Here is a 20458-nt window from a genome sequence, read left to right on the forward strand (position 1 = left end):
GATTTGGGTACTGATTAGCTCCCTGCTGCTAGGTATGTATGCTTCCAAACCTGTTCAGTGGACAAAGTGAGGGAAGACATATATGAAAAATTATGTTTGTGTTTATATTTCTAATTACATTTATCAGTAAAAGAACTTTTAACTACTTTTGTTTTATTATCATACTTTTGTTTATAATAACATAGAATATTTACTTATTTACTTCATCCTACAATAATGTAGACTACTAATAAAAGTACTACTATTAATGTTAATAAAACATAACCATTAACATTACTATTGAGTGACTTAAGATTTCTACATCATTATTTTTGTTTGTTTGTTTTTGGAAAATTCCCCAGATATCATTCCCCAATAATGTACAGTCTTACTAGTGGGTTCAAATTCACTTAAACTCGCTCTTTTCTCTGAGTGAACATGTTATCAATTTGATATAACTTTAGATTTATCAGTCACACTTCGGTTCAATTTTAGGGCTTGCTTCTTTTTCTTTTTTATATAATTTTCTTTTTAAATACATAAACATTCGCATGGTTCAAAAGTCAAAACTACATAAAATGGTAAACTCCACTCATTGCTAGCCCTTGTACTCTAATCCCACTCACCATCTAAGGTAAACATATATACTAGTTTCTCATTTGGCCTTCATATATATATGCACTCATATTTTTTCTTTATTCTTATAAAAATTAACAACAATCTTGCTCTTTTTCATGTAGCACAATAACTCAGAATTTGCTAAGCTTAAATCAGAAACTGATTTAGGCTCTTGGATCTATTGCTCATTCCTTTTTTAAGACTGTAGAGTACTCAATTATGTTTATATGCCATATTTATTCAACTAGTCCTATGATAGACATTTAAGTAATACCAGTACCTTGTTATTAGAAAGAATTCCACAATAACTTTGTGCATGTTTTTGTTGTAGTTTTTGTTTTGCCTTGGTTTTATGGTGGTATATTATAGGATCTAGCTCAAGAAGTAGGATTTAGGGATCAGCTGAATACATAAAGCAAATATTAAGAGACCTAAAGGGAGAAACAAATAGCATTACAATAATAGCAGGGGCTTTAATACCTCACTTTCATGAACAGATAGAATATCCAGAGTCAAAAGGAAACATTGGCCTTAAATGTCTCATTAAACTAGATGTATTTAAGGAGGCAAAAACGAAACATTCTATCCAAAAGCAACAGAATACACATTCTTGCCAGCATACATGGAACACTTTTCAAGATAGATCATATGTTAGGCCACAAAACAAGTCTTAAACTTTTTAAGATTAAAATTATAACTAGCATGTTTTTCTGACCACAACAGTATGAAACTAGAAATCAGTTATAAGAAGAAAACTATGGGTAGGTTAAACAATACATTACTGAACAACCAATGGGTCAATGAAGAAATCAAATGACAAATAACAAAATAATTTTAGATGAATAAAAATAAAATACAACTACCAAAACTTATGAGATGCTGCAAAAGAAAGAAGTTTTTAGAAATAAAAGCCAACATCAAGAAACAAGTTACCTCTCCAATAAACCACCTAACTTTATATCTCAAGGAACTAGAAAAAGAAGAACAAATGAGGCCCAAAGTTAGTGAGAGGGAAGAGAATAACAAAGATCCGAACAAAAATAAATGAAATAGAGACTAAAATGACGAAAGAAAAGATCAACGAAACTAAGAGTTGGATTTTTTAAAGAAAGTATTGACACACCGTTAGCTAGATTCCCCATGTAAAAGAGAAGACTCAAATAAATAAAATCAGAAATAAAAAAAAGATGTTAAAACTGTTACCACAGAAATACAAAGATTATAACAGACTAACTACAATATACTTATATACCAACATATTGGACAACCTAAAAAAATAAGTAAATTCCTAGGGAATATACAGCCTACCAAGACTAAATCTTAAAGAAATAAAAAATCTAAACAGACCAATTGCTTGAAAGGAAATTGAATCAGCAATCAAAAACTTTTCAATAAACAAAAGTCCAACTAGTGAATTCTTCCAAACATCTAAAGAAGAATTAATACCGATCCTTCTCAAAGTCTTCCAAAAAAATAATTAGGAAATACTTCCAAACCTTTACAAAGCCATCATTACCCTAATACAAAACTAGACAAGAATACTACAAAAAAATAAAATCACAGGCTAATATACTTGAAGAAAACAATGCAAATATGTTGAACAAAATATTAGCAAATCAAGTTCAACAATATATTAAGAGGATCATACATCATGATGATGTGGAATTTATTTCAGGGCTGCTAAGATGGTTCAACATTCCCAAATCAATTTGTGTGCTACATCACATTAACAAAATAAAGAATGAAAATCTTATGATCATCTCAATATTTGCAATAAAAGATTTTGACAATATTCAACACCCATTTATGATAAAAATTCTGAACAAAGCAGGTATAAAAGGAAAGTGCCTCTACATAATAAAAGTCATATATGACAAAATCACAGCTAACATCATGATGGTGAAAATCTGAAAGGTTTTTCTTTAACACCAGAAACAAGAAAATAAACCCATTTTTGCCATTTTATTCAACATAGCATTTTATTCAACTCTGGAAGTCCTAGCCAGAGCAAGAAAAAGAAAAGGCATCTAAATTGGAAAACAATAAGTAAATTATCACCATTTGCAGGTGATATGATATTATATATACAAAGCACTAAAGACTCCAGCAAACAAACAAAAAACAACAAGAAAAATAAAAACAAACAAAGAAAAACCACTGTTTAGAACTAATAGTAAAGTTGCAGAATACATAATCAATATACAAAAACCAGTCGCATTTCTATACACTAATAGCAAACTAGCAGAAAGAGAAATGCTGAAAACAATTTCATTTACAATTATATCATAATGACAAAATATCTAGAAAAAATTTAACCAATGAGGTGAAAGATCTATACACTGAAAACTATAAGACAATGATGAAGGAAATTGAAGACAAAAATAAATGGAGAAATATGCCATGTTCATGAATTGGAAAAATTAATATTGGTAAAATGTTTATGGTACTCAAAACAACCTATAGGTTCAGTGCAATTTCTATCAAAATACCAATGGCAAAATTTGACAGAGATAGAACAAACAATTCTAAAATTTGTATGAAACCACAGAAAACCCCAAATAGCCAAATCATCATGACAAGGAAGAACAAAGCTGGAGGCATCACCTGCCTTGATTTTAAACTATATTACAAATCTATAATAATCAAAACAATATAGTATTAAAATGAAAACATACACACAGATTAATGAAATAAAATAAAGAATCTAGAAATAAACCAACACATATGCAGTCAATTATTTTACAATACAAGAGCTAAGAAAATACAATAGGGAAAGAACAGTCTCTTTAATGGATAGTGCTAGGGAAACTAGACAGCCATAAGTGAAAAAATGAAACTGGACTACTTACACTATACACAAAAACTAACTCAACAAGAATTGAAGACTTGAATGTAAGACTGAAAACCATAAAACTCCTAGAATAACATATTACTATTGTAGTCTTTGACACAAGTCTTTGAGATAAGTTTTGGCAATGATTTCTTGAATTTGGCACTTAAAGCAAAGGCAGCAAATGTGAAAATAAACAGGTCAGACTATATTAAATGAAAAAGCTTCTGAATAGCAAAGAAAATCATCAACATAAAGGTAACCTAGCAAATAAATGAAAACATTATAAATCATATACAAGTGAACCTTACTCTATTGCGTTTTGCTTTATTGCACTTCACAATGTTGAATGTTGACGTTGCCTTTTTTACAAATTGAAAGCAAGACCTTCCACCAGCAATAAGATTATGATTTGCTTCATTGTAATATTCACCTCATGGCACTGGTCTGGAACCAAATGTACAAATCTTTGAGGTAGGCTTGTATCTGATAAGCAGTTAATATCTAAAGTATATAAAGAACTCATAGAACTCAATAATGAAAAAACACAAACAATCCTATTTAAAAATCGATGGAAGATGTGAATAGACCAATATACCAATATACCTATAATGCGACAAGAAAATGAGCAAAGCACACAATAGACTTTTCACATGTACAGAAACATAAACTGTCCATAGCACATAAGGTAACAAGGATAATAATAATATGAATAATGGAAATGATAAGTAGCAATTAATTTCCAAATGCTTATGCTATGTCAGACAGTGTCCTGAGTGTTTTATTTGCATTTATTTAAACCTCACAGAAACACTTTAAGCTTGGTGTTTCTATCATTTTGATTTTACCAGTAAGAAAACTAATGATTATGGATGAAATAAGATTTACATAAAGGAAGGTAGATATGCAAATGAATTAATCTTTCTGAAGCTGAAATACCATTCTCATTTATCATACTCAAAATTAAAAATAATAATACACAGTGCTGCTCGAAGTATGAGGATGCTGATAGTCTCGTACATTTTGGGGAGAACGTTAATTGCTGTAACCTCTTAACAGCATCTAGCAACTTGTTAAGTGCACAGATGACTTTTAAACTATGGGAATTTCTAATAGAAATTTCTCAGAAATATACAGGACCACATGTGCACACATATGAAAATTCAATAATTTTTGATATAGTATTTTTTATCATTGTCAAAGACTAAAACCATACAACTGCCCGTCAGTAAATAAAGTATGTGACATGCACACAGTGATATTCTTGATGGCCACTGCAGCATAGGAGTTCCCTTTCTATGTACTGACTCTGGGGAGATTTTCAAGATTTGAAAGGGATAAAGGCAAGGTACAGAACTGTGGAAATAGTCTTCTCTCATTTATCTTGTTAAAGTAAGACAATGTGCTTTCATATGCATGTGAAGTTTCTGGAAGGTAGATAAGAAGCTCTTAACAATATTTGTCTCTAGAGAAAGAACTGAAGGTCTGAGGTGACAGAGACATTTACTTTTCATTATGCAGTGAAGTTTTTGCCAGCTGAAAGAATTACCATTGAGATTTTAAAAAAGAAAATGCTAGAGAGAGAGAGAAGTGGTAAGATTTAAAACAAAACCAGCCTTTGAGACAGGAGTCCAGTCTCCCACGGGGGCTAGGTTGAAGGGAGCCAAGGTCTTTGCAAGGTTGAAGCTCTGCCTGTGTGCTAAAGTTAGACAGATGATGTATCCTCCCACCTTTAAGCTCAGGGACTCTCTATTGACCTCTGCCTCTTCAGTTCTCAAGGGAACCTTTCCCAAATTGGTTGAGAGTGTGACAAGCATGGCTAATACCGTATTTCCTCATGTATAAGACGAAGCACCCTTTTTCAAAAATTTTGGGTTCTAAAAACTTCGTGCATCTTATACAGTGGTTGTAGACTTTTTAAAAAGAAGTGTGGCATTTCAAATTCCATAGATGGACCTAAGGACAAGGTAATATATGAAGACAGTGATTCATCATCAGACACAGATGAGGACAAGCTCATGGATGGGAGTATAGACAATAATGAGGAGTTGTATGAATATTATGATGAATAAAACTTGAGTTCAATAACTTTATGTAGTACATTCTTTTTTTTAAAATTTAGGCCCCAAAATTAAGGTGTGTCTTGTACATGGGGAAATACGGGATTTAGTTTTACTTAAGAGGAAAATCTGATCTTGTGAGGCAAGATTCAGAGTAGCAGACCCTGTCAATCGAAGCTGGAGCCGAAGGAGTACTGTTTATAAGTGGGAGCAATGCTGTGAAACTGAGGGCTTCTTCTGCAGACCGGGAGGTCTGCTCAGTAGATGGGATTCCACCAGCTTTAGCTTCACTTGAAAAAGCGTTCTGCCAAATGTAAAATTACATAATAAGCAGTTTTCAGGCTACCTCCCTAGAGACCAAACTTGCTAAAATTGCTGTTCTCTAAACAAATGTGTATTTGAAGAACTGGGAGAAGAAATATTTATTTCACATGTATCTTTTGGCCCTAGGGATGACTCAGAATCTCCTGTTGAATGAGGACCAACCTGATGGATATATTAGCTGATGCTGCCAGGGCCCAGTCCTGGACCCAGAAGTGTCCAGTGAGGTCTTGTTCCCTGTAAAAGACAGACTCATCAAGGGCGCAGATGGCAAAGAAGCAGCACTAGGGAGATAACAGAATTCAAATTCTGTCACCACATTGGAAAGTCAAAAAGGAAACACAAACAGAAGGAGAGAAATATGGGAAGTAGTAAGCATGGGGAAAGGGTAATGGCCAAAATGTAGGTGAAAAACTACTTACAACTGAACCTGGGGTCAGAGTGTATATATAACAAGTCTTCGGTCAATATTCAGACAGAAAACTCAGTCTGTGAATGACAGACAATGGAAGAAAATCATTCTCTTATTACCAAAAGCTAAGCAGATGTCATTTTGAAGTTCTAATTTCTTTTTACAAAATCAGATGTAGTGGCATGGCTGAGAAATACAACCTAAAAGGAACTGTATGAGCAGGAAATATGTACATATATATATATTTTCAAGAGATACTGTGTGAGTGACGTCAGAGAGGGTGCCTTAATCTCACAGTAGTTAAAAAGTCTACCATAGAAGTTCATGTCAGGGCACCACTGTGTTTTAATGGTGATAAATTAAGCCTTCTAGGAACATACATTCTAATTCAAATATCTCTGGGAGTGGATTAAGGAGAAAAATGTTTTTGTCCTATAGACTCCTATGAAGCTCTATACTTCTTCATAATACTTGTTGAAATTATAAATAAATAATTCTTTCCACAAATATTTATTGAACACTTACTTTCAAGCCCTCAGATATATATGATCCCTTAAATTCAATTTTCAAACTAGACAGTTCTTTGTGGACTTTATCTCTTCCTTAAAATAATATATCTTACATAGACAATAAAAGACAGCTGTCATTTTCACCTTTGCATGTAGATCTCTGTTGAAATCCCCAAAATTATTAGTTATATTTTTTCATCTTCCAAGATACCACAAATACTTCTTCCCAACTCTCACCCTTATTTGGAATAGCCCCCATTTTTCTAATTTCCAATAGTAATTCCTTTGAAATTTTTCTAATTTCCAATAGGAATGTCTGAAATTTTTCTAGCCCGTAACCCATTTCCAGAGATGAAGCCAACAGCCCATGCTTTAAGTTTTAACATATCACTCCTGGCATCAATTTTTGTATAAGCTATCATTTGCCACTAAAAATGTCACATGAAATCAACTACAAAACACACTGGCTCAAAATAGTAAGTAAACACTCATGAACCTGTGAGTCACCTGGGCGAGTCTACTGGTCAGTGCTGAGCTCATTCCTGTCTGTGGTCAGCTGCAGGTTGGTGAGGGAGCTTTGCTGAACTAGAATGGACTCAGTTTGGGTAACTGGAGTGACTTGGCTCTGTGCCATACATCTTTCACATGCCAGCAAGACAAACCAAGCTTGTCCTTAAGGCAATCAAAGAGAAGCAAGCAGACAAGTAGACATAGGCAAGATGTCTCTGCTTGTCTCACATTCACAAAAGCAAGTCACATGGCTAAAATAAAAAAGAAGGGAACTCTTCCACCTCTAGAGGAAAGCAGCAGCAAAGCCATATGTGAAAGGCATGGGTACAGGGGTGGGGGGTGGGGGGAATAACTGGGACTATTCATGCAGTGAGGTTACCAAAGCATCTATTCCCATAATCCATACCAAAAACTATGATGTCTTGGTGACAGTGGGAGTGGTAAAAAAAAGTAGTCAAATTCTGGCTCTTTATGGAGATCAACATGATGCAATATTTGACTGAGTAGATCAAGGGCATGAAAGAAGAGAGAAAAATTGAGGTTGACAAAAGTTTGGCCCAAGTAAGTGGGAATATAGACTCTGTATTAGTTGAAGTGGGAAGACTAAACAATAAACAAGTGTGAAGAATAACCAGTGAAGATAACTGCAAATCAAAGCATCTCAGAATTTAGTGGCTTATAACAACAACCCCATTAATATTGCTCACAAATCTGCAGTGTGGGCAGGGATCAAGGGACATAGCTCATCTTTGCTCCATTTGGCATCAGCTAAAAGGCTTGAAGAACAGGGCTAGAATCATCTGAAGGCTTGTTCTCTTGCATGTCTGCTGGTTGATGGTTGATGCTTAAAGTCTCAAACAGCTGGGGGCTAGATGAGCTGGAGGTCTGGTCCTCAGATATCTCTGTCTCTGTGCAGTCCCATCACAGTCTCTATGGGAGGGCAGCTTCTGTGTAGCCAGTCTTCCCATGGGTCAACTCAGCACTCCCAACATACATGTCTTAAGAGAGAGCAAGCCAGGCAGTTGCTTATTTACTTTATTAGCTTTTCTATACTAGTCTGAGAAGCCACGCAGCATCACTTTTACTGCATTATTTTCATTAGAAGTGAGTCAGTAAGGTCAGTTCACTTTCAAGAAAATGGGGACTTCAACCTCATCTTGGGGGAAAGAAAAGGAGTGTCAAAGCATTTGTGGACATATTTTTCAAGCCCACACAAATGTGATAAGTAAGATGGCCATTAGACTTCCAAGTAGAGAAGACAAGGGGAGGCTCATATTTACCATCCTGCAATTCAGAGCCGAGATCCAAGCTGCTAATATAAATTTAGAGTCAGAGAAGTGATTTATATAGCAAGTCCTAGGACACTCCAAAACTCAGAGGTTGGAGAGATGAGGCAGAGTCAGCAAAGAAGATGAGAATGAATGGTAAAAATAAAATCTATAGGGCAAAAACCAAAAAATGTGATTTTTCTATTATTGTTTTTCAAACAAAATGTAAGCCATATGATGTCAGGAATTGTTATCTTTCCCTTTGTGAATTTCTAACACAATGTCTATAGAAACTCAAAAAGAAACAGGAAGACTCAGGGAAGGAGCTCACTGACTGGCAGGGAAACAGAAAACCATGGGGAAGCAGCTGATGGTAAGGAGTCTAATTCTTGGCAGACACATCAAACAGGTGCAAATACATTTCTGGAATCCTATAATAAATTTGGGTCAACTGGTATACCACAGAAAACAACATTTGACATGTCAGGAAAGAATACATTCTCCAAAGAAGGGAGGCAGCAGAGAAAAGAAATCAATGCCACAATCTTGAAGAGTACAACTTCTTACCACAGACTCCCAAGCTCCAAGCAATCTGCTTCTTGTTTTGCTTTCCAGTCTAACCTTAGATCTTCATTCCCTCTTGATTTCTATGTTTAAGCCACAAGTGTACCCTTTCTTTTCCAAAAAGAAAAAATTTGTGACTTACAAGCATTATACAAAAAGTAAAATTTGATATCATTTACCATGTTTCAGGTATGCTTGGTCAATGGCCTCCTCTGTCCCTACTACTTGGTATAGAAACAGGAACAAAGGAACAGCAAGGGAGAATGAAGTTGGGGTCTGACATATCAAGACTCAAAGGTTACTGACCTGTGGTGGCGCAGTGGATAAAACGTCGACCTGGAAATGCTGAGGTCGCCGGTTCAAAACCCTGGGCTTGCCTGGTCAAGGCACATATGGGAGTTGATGCTTCCAGCTCCTCTCCCCTTCTCTCTCTCTCTCTCTCTCTCTCTCTCTCTCTCTCTCTCTCCCTCCCTCTCTGTCCTCTCTAAAAATGAATAAATAAAAAAATAAAAATAAAAAATAAGAAAGACTCAAAGGTTAAATCTTACACAAGATGGGAATAGGAAGTAGCAAGAGAATATCTTGAATACGTGTGGCATACATTATATATGTTACATTATTTAATTCTTACAATAACCATGTAAAAATTTGCTATTAACTTCATTTTAAAGGATTAAAAATACAGACAATCCCATAAGGTAAATAATTTTCCTTGTCACACAGATAATAGTTGGATCCAATATTCTGAGGCAATGAATATAATCAGTATAAGAATTCAGTCATGGAAACACTGGGGTTACAGCTCAGGAAAGTCAGCTATTGGAAATGAGTATCCAAAGCAGGAATTAGTTATTGAAATCATAGGTCTAATCTTTGGGGTCTTGGAGGGCAATCCAGAATCACAAATTTCTTGGAAAGTAACATGCCTGGCACTCTACATTTGAGCAAATGAAATCACAGTTGATATTTCTAATAGAATTATAGTACCTGTGTGAGTCCTTTTGAATAGCATCTAGAGATAGCATTTGCATTTCATATGTTTGTGATAATTAGCCATTTTGAAAGGTAGTGTAGGTGGAGATAATTACACAACTGCACATATATTTATAGCTCCCTATACAATCATAGGTGAGCAGAACACTTCACTGTTCAATTAATGGCTGTTTAAATAATAGCCTGAACCACAAGATTGGCTCTCTTGTTGAGATAATATAACTCTGCAAAATAACCGCAGGAGCACAGAGAAATGCTCTCGGAAACCACGCCATAAAGCCTGATAATGGGAAACTTGGTCCACAATACTGTGACCTGAGGTTAGTACACATAAGCATAGGAGGTCTTCTCTTTTATTGCAGTAGAAAAGCCTAGTAATCAAGCAAGTATTTATTAAGAATCATATTATCTATTAGGTGTTATTAGGGATAGAAATATGAAAAGAAATAGTCTTTATCCTCCAAGACCTTATAACATGTCACTAGCAACTCCAGGCAGCAAACTCAAGTGTAATACAAGTGTAAAAAAATAATTACCTTTCCCAAAAGAAAAGGAGAAATTAATATGGGTTGGGGCTAATTTAGGAAGGAGTCCCATAGACTGGGAAGAAATAGCTAAACAAAGTTCCAAAGGAAAAAAGGGCCATAGTGTGCTCAGGGTATGGTCAGTGGCCACAGGTAGCTCAAAGGGAGGATTCACACTGGAATTCAATAGAGCTTGAGGCCTAAGTAGAAGATTGAGCCTCAGTTTATAGTTTGAACTTAATCCATTGAAGAAATGTATGCAGAGATATAACATAGTAAAATACTTTAGGAAGTTTTTGTGGTAGAATATGCAAAGTGGTTTGGTGCTTCCAGTATTTCCTTGCCTCTCCAATCTAGAAAAATAATATAACTGCAACCCAAGACCTAGTAAAATGACCTATTGTAACTAAGATTCCTCCTCTGCTACAATGACTCTTAATAGTCCAAGAGAGATATACTAAGTAAGCCATCGTTACCAGAGAGAAGCAGGAGCTGTGACTAATGCTGAGGAGCACAGGGCAGTGCCTTCACATCAGGTAGGTGACTGTTCCGCACCAGAAAGCCCCTTAGAGCTGGTACTAAGAGGCCCTCTGTTGAGTCTCAAAGGGCACTGCCTCCCAGTGGTGGAGAATTTACAGGTCTCTAACAGTGACTCTGAACAAAACTTTAAGAAGACCACCAACAAAAGAGGAAACAGTGAGGTCCGCAAAGGGTAAGAAATACAAAAATCAGTTTGATGAGAAAGATGGATGTGGAAATGGTATCAGTGGGCCGTGGACAACAGGCAAATACAGTTGAATTTTGAAGAGGGCAAGAGGCTCAGCTCTGGATGTGCTACGTCTCTTTTTCATCCAGCAACCTCAAACCCTTTATCTTGCATGGCCATTCCCACTGACATGTCTTTCAGTAGACCTTCTTATATTTCCGAAGAACATTGGTATCAACGTTGTGAATTTTTTGTACACAATTGGTGACTTTTAATAAATATTTTGTAATCTGAAGTTTCAAAATCATGTGGTGGTGAAAAAAATCTCTCAGAAGGACTTTCTTTTCCTTACTCTTCTCCAGTCAATTGAGAGTAGAAATAAACTGTCTACACAGCAAGCCTATTCTTCCAAATGCAGTATGATATCAGGCAGCCAAAAACATATTACATTTTTTGAGCATGTCAAGTTCTTACAATATGTCAGGTTGTTACTATGAAAATGATTGTGATATCAAAAATGAAAGATTAAGATTTCAGATAGGAAAGAGGCAGTGGCAGCTAGGAGAGATTTTATCTATAAAGGACACAATCTCCATGTTAATAGGTTCAAGAGAGAAAAACAGCAAAGGGATTCATGGACCAAAACATCGACTTTATATGAAAAAGATTCTGATCTGAACTCAAAGGCTTTTTCAGAGTTTTAGGTGTCAAATCAACATCTCTTTCACCCTAAAAATGTAGAACCAGAGTATAATTGATTAATTCAACTACTTCAAGGGGCAGACACCCCCACTGAAGGGCTTTTCTAATAAGGCAAAGAGAAACAGGAAGCCACAAAGAGCATGATGGTGTATTCCTATAAGAATATAATGAAGAAAGGGTAGTGAAAACTAAGGCACAGAGTGTGCCAACAGTCCAAGTCACCAAATTCTCTCAGCATCTTTCCTCCCAATGGGCAAAAATAAAGGTATCATGGTAAACAAAAAGTGGAAATACTTGCAAGTTAGAATACATTATTTTGAGGTTTATGGAAGATGTTCTCCTTGGAGGAAGAGAATAATTCTTCTTAACATGAACTAAAGATTTTCCAAGGAAAAAAGAACTACTTGGTTTATACTATTCTTTGCCAGATTCTGGCTTATTTGAGGCAAAATATTTTGCTATATTGTTGAGTATTTTTACTTCTAAGAAATAAAGATGTAAACACAGATATAAGATTTCTAAATGAGGCACTTTAGAATCATTCAAATAGGCCAGTCTATAGATTACCACGAGTCAAGATAGACTACAAGGGGAGATTTATTAGGTCAAGAAGGAACAGCTTCTAAATCCCTATAACTTTTACTGTTAATTTCAGTTGCAGAATGACCCACAGCAATTCACACAACTCTTCTATCCTTCTCTGCAGAGGAGGAATAATTTTCCCATCCCCAACTTTATAACCATATAACAAGTCCTAATAAGGTAATGGTTCTTAAGGGATTTCAATACCCTGAAAGAGAAAAGCAATAAAACGTAACTTATTAACAACATATGCATTTTAGAATAATTATTTTAATGTCTAAATTTCTACTCATAATAATGAGGACTATGATCTTGACTAATTTGACTGGGGAGTGTCTTTCATGCTTGAGTTCCCAGGAACAAGAATCAAATAAAAGGCTCCCTCCCTCCTTCCCTTCCTTTCTTCTTTCCTTATATTGCCCTATTGTCGCTGCTGCTTTGGATGTTAGGTATCTCCTTCACAGGGAAAGGATCATTTTGCCTCCTATAACTCTCTGCCTGCTGGAATAACTTGACACTACACTTGTCTGTGTCTTCAGGTGGCACGTTTCCGCCCTTCAGCGGGAGATGCCTCTGCTGGCTGCTATTCGAATCTGCAACAGGTTGTTGTGATGGCTGCTGCTTTTCTCCTCTTGCCTCCATGTACTATCAGTGCTGACAAACGCACATGCGGAACAGCATCTGTGGAGTGTATTTTTATCTGGCTGGGCTTTGCTGAGAGGAAACGACGCAGCTGGGGAAGCAAGAGGGCCCGACTGTGTCATTGAGAGAGCCAGAACTCGGAAGCGCTGAAAACGATGTTACTACTTGTGGCTTCCAGAAAAAGGAGGAAACACCTTCCCAGATATTTCGTAATAGTCAGGAAACAACGCGATTGCCAAATGAAAAGGAAGTCAGTACAGACTTGTGACATCCAGTTATTTCCTGCAATGAGCGAGTTGGTGCTGAAATGATGGGAATCGCCAGGCCAAAAAGAAGTGGTAATTTTTGGAGCTAAGATGTCCTGTGGTTGGCAGACTCTCAGCCTGGGGTTGGAGGGAACTTGAAGGTGAGCGGACATGAGCTGCGATCTCATCCTTGCTGCTGAACGTTGTGTGTTCTTGGACTTTTAATACAGCAAGCACTTAGTGAACACCCATTATGTGCTGAACACATGCAAATTGCTAGAAATATAGAGATCTTTCCTGTGCCAGTCACTGCATATGATTCTGTTCAGTATCTTTTCTAAAGATAACTTATTTATTAATGTAACTAATAATTATTAGATGCTTATGGAGATCAAGGAATTATATATGTTGGGCAATCTCAAGGGACAAAAAGAGTATGAACTTGTGTGTTTGAATGCTGACCATGAACTCAATTACTGTGTACCTGAGTATAAAGTAATGCTGTTGGGAGATGCAAAATATATGTATTATTATATTATTTTATATGTAATAAAATATATTTTAATATATTATATTATATTATTCTTATTATTCAGTAGCAGTCTGGAGAATGAACAGACAATTTCCAGCTAAGAATATGGATGAATGCCTCTTAAAGAAGGTATGTTTTGGCTCTTTATTAAAAGAGAGATATGAGAAATACAAAAAAAAAAAAAAAAAAGCAAGCAGCCCTGGCTGGTTGGCTCAGTGGTAGAGCGTCGGCCTGGTTCGATTCCCGGCCTGGGCACATAGGAGAAGCGCCCATTTGCTTCTCCACCCCCCCTCCTTCCTCTCTGTCTCTCTCTTCCCCTCCCACAGCCAACGCTCCATTGGAGCAAAGATGGCCCGGGTGCTGGGGATGGCTCCCTGGCCTCTGCCCCAGGCGCTAGAGTGGCTCTGGTCGCGACAGAGCGATGCCCTGGAGGGGCAGAACATCGCCCCTGGTGGGCGTGCCGGGTGGATCCTGGTCGGGCACATCCGGGAGTCTGTCTGACTGTCTCTCCCCGTTTCCAGCTTCAGAAAAATACAAAAAAAAAAAAGAGATAGAGAGAGAGAGAGAGATAATCTTAACACAAAGAGTTGAGAAGAGCAAGGGTCCACAAAGATATATATGGGAATGTATGCAGCAGAATTTAATAACAACATATGGGCTCTTTGGATTGGCATGCGGGGTTTATAAAGGAAGCAATTTAAAAGTCTGAAAAATAATGACTTTATCTTAGAAAACAAAGTTCAATTCAATTCGATAGAAAGAAATGGAGTCAGAAGTCAATGCTGGGTACTTCTCAATCTGAGGTCTCTTAGGACCACCTTTGGTTCTAATTATTTTCTATTATCGTATTGTGTTTTGCTGTTTGTTTTACATAGCATTTGCTAAATTAAAATTTTTTTCTTTGTGACAGAGAGACAGAGAGAGTCAGAGAGAGGGACAGCTAGGGACAAACAGGAAGGGAGAGAGATGAGAAGCATCAATTCTTTGTTGTGGTACCTTAGTTGTTCATTGATTGCTTTCTCATATGTGCCTTGGCCAGGGGACTACAGCAGACCGAGTGACCCCTTGCTCAAGCCAGGAACCTTGGGCTCAAACTGGTGAGCCCTTGCTCAAACCAGATAAGCCCACGCTCAAGCTGGCGACCTTGGGGTCTCAAACCTGGATCCTCCATGTCCCAGTCCAATGCTCTATTTACTGCACCACCGCCTGGTCAGGCCTAAATTAAAATTTTAATGATAAATTTATTTTTATTATTTTTTTACTTTTTATTATCTGCCTCTTTCTTACACTAAAATTCATAAAAGTAGAGACAATGGTTCTTTTTATCTTATTTTATAACAATCACAACAAGCACAAAATATGTTGGGGACACCTAGTAAATGTTCTTTGAATATTTACTCTAAAAAAAAATCTTCTAAAGTGGCATTTTGGGAACTTGTTCATGACTATCAGGTAGGTTAGATGAGAAAAAAGAAAGCTGGAAGCCAGGCAGGCACGGAGAATGCAGTCATACATAGTTGTTTGAGATGAGTTGAATTCAGCTGTCAAGAGATGGTAACTGAAACCACGGGGTAGACATGGGAAAGGATCAGACTGCAAGACTGGGAAAGGAAAGACTCAATAAAACTAGATCCAGGGAGCTACGAAAATGAGAGTACAAGATAACTCAAGTTCAGAGCAGAGGGGTTGGGAAGCTAGAGACCTCACTGGAGAAAAAATGAGCAAGCCAGAAAAGGGGATAATTTGGGGAGTAAACAAAGGACTATGGCTTCAGAAACATGGAGATTAAGATGCCAAGAGAACACGCAGCTGGAAGGGCTCAGAGAGCAGCCAGGGCTCTGGACTGGAGCCGCAGAAGGGGGCAACACTAGGGATATATGTAGATCTGTAGCCTGATAATGACAGAGCCAAGGCTGTGTGTAAGGAGAACGGAACAAAGAGCAACAGTCAGAATTGTGAGGAATGTCCAAATCGAGGGATTCAGAGGAAGAAAAAAAGGTAACAAAAGAGATAGCGCTCATTCAGAGCATTAAACAGGCCCTGGATCAGTCTCGCTGGTTTCTAACAATCATTGTGAGAGCATCCCACCCCTCTGGCTCTGCTGCCTGCTCTCTGCTCCACTCACATTTTAGCAGATCTGAATTGCAAGCTTGAATGTATGAACCACAACAGCTGAACTGAGAGGCAGTTTGGCATCTTTAGTCCCTTCATAAGCACCGTCGGCCTTCCCAAGCCATTCCCTGTCAAGCTTTCAATCTAAATAAAACCTAGTGCTTGCTATGTAAATGCAACTTGCAAAAAAAAGTCCCTGAGTGCCAACCTTCCCACCCAGTTTGTGGTCCCACAGTCCTAAGAACAGGGAGATCTAATGGCCACTGGAGCACACTGTGTGCAGCCTTAGTGCACTAAGTGCACTCAAGGCCCTGTGAGAAGCAGGAGCAATCCCTCTCTGGTAATGATCTGTGCACTTTACAGCTGACAGAGGTAACATGGCTTTATTGACCATTTTTCCTCTGAGATCCCTAAGATCAACTCGCCTGAACCTGCACATGTCTTTCAATTGAACCCCTATTTGTTAAATAGTCTCTCTTGGACAAGGGGTTAGGACACAGGTCATCTGCAGCCTGTTTTTATAACATCAAAGATAAGTCAGTTCTGTTTATTCTTCATTTACTCTATTTGGAAAGAATAATCATGCTTAGGATGGCGGTCACCTAAAAAGTGACTGAAATTTAGTTGTCCAAGGAAGGTGGGAGGGTTTTCATGGGTGGTGATGGTGGAGGAAGATGGAATTCACTGGGTTGTGGTTCTTCCTGACAGCAGGCATAGAAACTGTGAAGACTCCTAAAGTTCCTTCCAGTATAATGGTCTTTCATGAAGAGTGATAAATCCTTAGAAAACCCTCTTACTAATTAGTAAGTTAATAAATCAAATTGTCAGTATTAATCAATATAAAAAGCCATAGCATCGACCTCATATTTGAAACAAGGGGAGCTCAGGCAGCCAAACGTTAACAGTATTTTGAAGCTCTGTTCCAAAAGACAGTGGTTCACAGTCTTGTCAAGATACAGTCAATTATTTCAGAGAGTTAACTGGTATGAATCCCAGGATAACACAATGTCAGCCCGTAATCAGAGAGTTTCAGTAGCTAATCAGAGGTTATAATTTAAGAAAATCAGGGTAGGGCCTGCTTTTGACAAGGAATGATACTTTGTTTTTAAAGTTTATAGAGGTGATAAAAATAATGTAGAGAAGTTTTTAGCACCTCTTTCAAAAGGAGCTCAAACCACTTAGGAAACATCAACTTATTATTCCTAAAAATACTTCCAGGGGAAGTTGAGGGAAAGCAATTATTGGATTGTATAGTTTATAGATTCAGCAGAGGAAATGCTATGTGCAGAGTTTCTTTTCTTTTTTAAAAATAGCACATTTTATTCAAGTTCATGCAAGCATTTTGGAAATAATTATTAAGCTATAAAACTCACACTGGAAATACTATTAACAAAAGTATCAGACTTTGGGTCAAGATATTCCAGCTGTAGCTCTGATCGGCAATGGTATTAGAGACAAGACACTTTAACTTTTTTAGTGAGAAATTGTTCTAGAACAGGTTTCTCCACTTGGAATTTACATCTGAGATGGATAATTCTTCCTTCTGGGCACATCCCTATGCATTGGAGGATAATTCATAGCATTTTCTGGCCTCCACCACTGGATGCTGTAGTAGCTCCCCCACCTAGTTATAACAACCAAAAATGTCTTCAAGTATCCTTAAGTTGACAAATGTCCCCTCAGGCAAAGAAAGGAAGAAATGACCTTAGTAAAGAGAATCACTGCTTTAAAAGACCTCAAATCTCTACCTGTTCTGCCATCTTATCCTTTTGTCTGAGATGGTCAGATTGCACAGATTGAACAATGAAAGGATGTGATCAGAGAAGCAAGAGCAAGGCCTTCAGTGGAACTCACTAGAATACCATAAGGCTGCACTTGGCCAAAGCCAACATCTATCTAGATGGTACCTTTCTCTGTAGTTGATTTGGACCTTCTTGTTCTTCTCCTGATTGTCTCTTATTCCGTACCCTGGGGTTATTTATGTCTGTCTCATGCTCTTCTTGGCTTTAATGGGGTGGCCTAAGCAAGTAGAATCTAATGACTGCTTTGGTCTCCTGAAATTTGGCCTCTGGTTGAGATGCAGCGTCCATTCATTCTCTGATTCCTCATTTTGAGTCTCTCTGGGCGATTATCTTCCAGAAGAGCTTTTGGTCCCAGGAACCTCCTGTCTCATCCAATAGAAATTTTATATTTCTGGAAAATTTTAGGTCAGAAGAATGTAACACTTATTTTAAAAATGAATGAAAATTTTCAATGTTTTGTTTCCTTTTCGTTGGTGGCTTGAGGTAAGAAAAAGAAAAGGGGAAATGTCAGAAGTAATGGGAATTTGGAAAAACAGAAATGAGATTATAAAAGGTGTATTTATCACTATTCAGTAACTCATTTTTTATTTATTTAGCAGTTTAACTAAGAATTGTATGAGGCACTAACTTAAAAAGAAAATGCTAACTCAAAGGAATTAAAATCAGGGACTCGAAAAATTTGTACATCAATCTTTATAGCAGCAATATTCACAATAACCAAAAGGTGGAAAAAAACCAAATGTCCCTCAACGAATCAATGAACAAATAAAATGTGGTCTATGCCTACAGCAGAAAATTATTCAGACTTCAAAATAAAAGGAAGGCTGACACATGGATGAACCTGGAAAACACTATGCTCAGTGAAATAAGCCAGACACAGAAGGACAAATCCAGTACGGCGCTGTATGAGATACCCAGAATAGGATGTCAAATTCATAAGACATGAAGTCAAATAAAGGTTGCTAGTGGTTGGGGGGAGGGAGAATGGAGAATCATTGTCTAGTGGTTGTGTGGACTTCCAGTCTGATGATGAAAAGCCCTAAAGGTACATGGTGGTGAATGTAGTTAGTGCCACCGAACTGTCCGTTTAAAAAATGCTCAACACAGTAAGTTTTATGTTATGTATATTTTACAATAATAAAAAATAGAAAAACAAAGTATGAAAACAAAGATGTATAAGACAGTTTTTGCTTTGAAAGTGCACAATAAAGAGAAGTGGTTGTATATAAACAACCATAAAAGTCTGAGAGAAGCATGATAAACTGTTTTAGGAGAAACAGGAGGGGGTTAGTCTTTTCTGGAATAATTTAGGGCTGAGAAGAAATTTTAAAATATCAGGCACCTGCCAGGTATTTTTTTTTTTTACAATCAAATAACATGTTGGGTGCAGTCATTTCCTAAAGGCAGGCTGGAGGGTGGGTGACCAAGGCTGATCTTGGGAGGGTCAACAAAGAACCTGAAAGTCCATACAGACAGTAGCTAAACTGAAGCCCCGAGCTAAGTGGGAAAAATTCAGGGCATGCAGGCAAAGTAGCAGGAAAGTGGAATGTGGGAACAAATTCATGAAAGTCCCCAAAAGGCAGGGCAAGCAATGTCAGCCACGGTCACAGCCAGTGCAGTGGAGGCAATTTAGCAAGAATGTCTTGAATGAACTCATTCTGCCAAACAGCCTTCTCACCCAGAGCTTCTGTTAACTAGTTGCCTACTCACGCTGTCACCAGAGTCAAAGTGATTTGGTTAAGTGTTTTCAGAGGAGGAACTACGTTGTCTTAAAGATAAAGTGACATTTACTAAGTGAGAAAGAGTTCAAAGGGAATTTCAGGCAAAGGGGATGACGTGAGAAAAGTCATGAGGACAAGAAAGTGCGTGGAGAAGATCTAGAAATCCCGCACAGCTCTGCCTCTGTGTATGTATGTGTGCACGCATTGGCGTGTGTGTGTGTGTGCGTACATGCATGGCGTGCATGCGTACGTGTGTATTGGGGTTGAAGCTGATAATGACACTTGAAAACTCTGGTAGGGCCAGCTTATAAGAAGTTGTTACATTTTGCCTCTCACCTTTTGTCACTATACAACCTCTTTGTTGGTTGAGAACACAACAATGAATACTTGTAACTTTTTTCTTAAAGAAAATTATGAGACTATAAGGAATCTCGTGTTTCTTAATCTGGATGTGCTGGATGCTAGAATTCCAGCTAAACATGAGAACAGAAGAAACCATATTGCATTCCTCAGTTCCAAAATGAGAATATTAATGTTATTTCCCAGGACTCTTGTGAGGATAAGCTAAAATAAATGCTAAACACCTTTCGTAGTGCCTGGTGTGCAGCTAATGTGCCATCCATGGTAGTTGTTAGTAATGTTCTTATAAAACAAAATTACTGTGCAGCCACATTACCTCCAAATCAAAACTGGTAGTCAAGCAATAAAGTCCATTACAGCAAGAAATCATTAAAATGATACATACAGGTATCAAATATTTTATTTTCACTGAAGCAGATAAGTTGTTGATTTCTCTGCAAAATGTTTCTTCCTTCTTTAAAATTGA

This window comes from Saccopteryx leptura, chromosome 11, assembly GCF_036850995.1.
Source record: "Saccopteryx leptura isolate mSacLep1 chromosome 11, mSacLep1_pri_phased_curated, whole genome shotgun sequence".
Classification (NCBI taxonomy): Eukaryota; Metazoa; Chordata; class Mammalia; order Chiroptera; family Emballonuridae; genus Saccopteryx; species Saccopteryx leptura.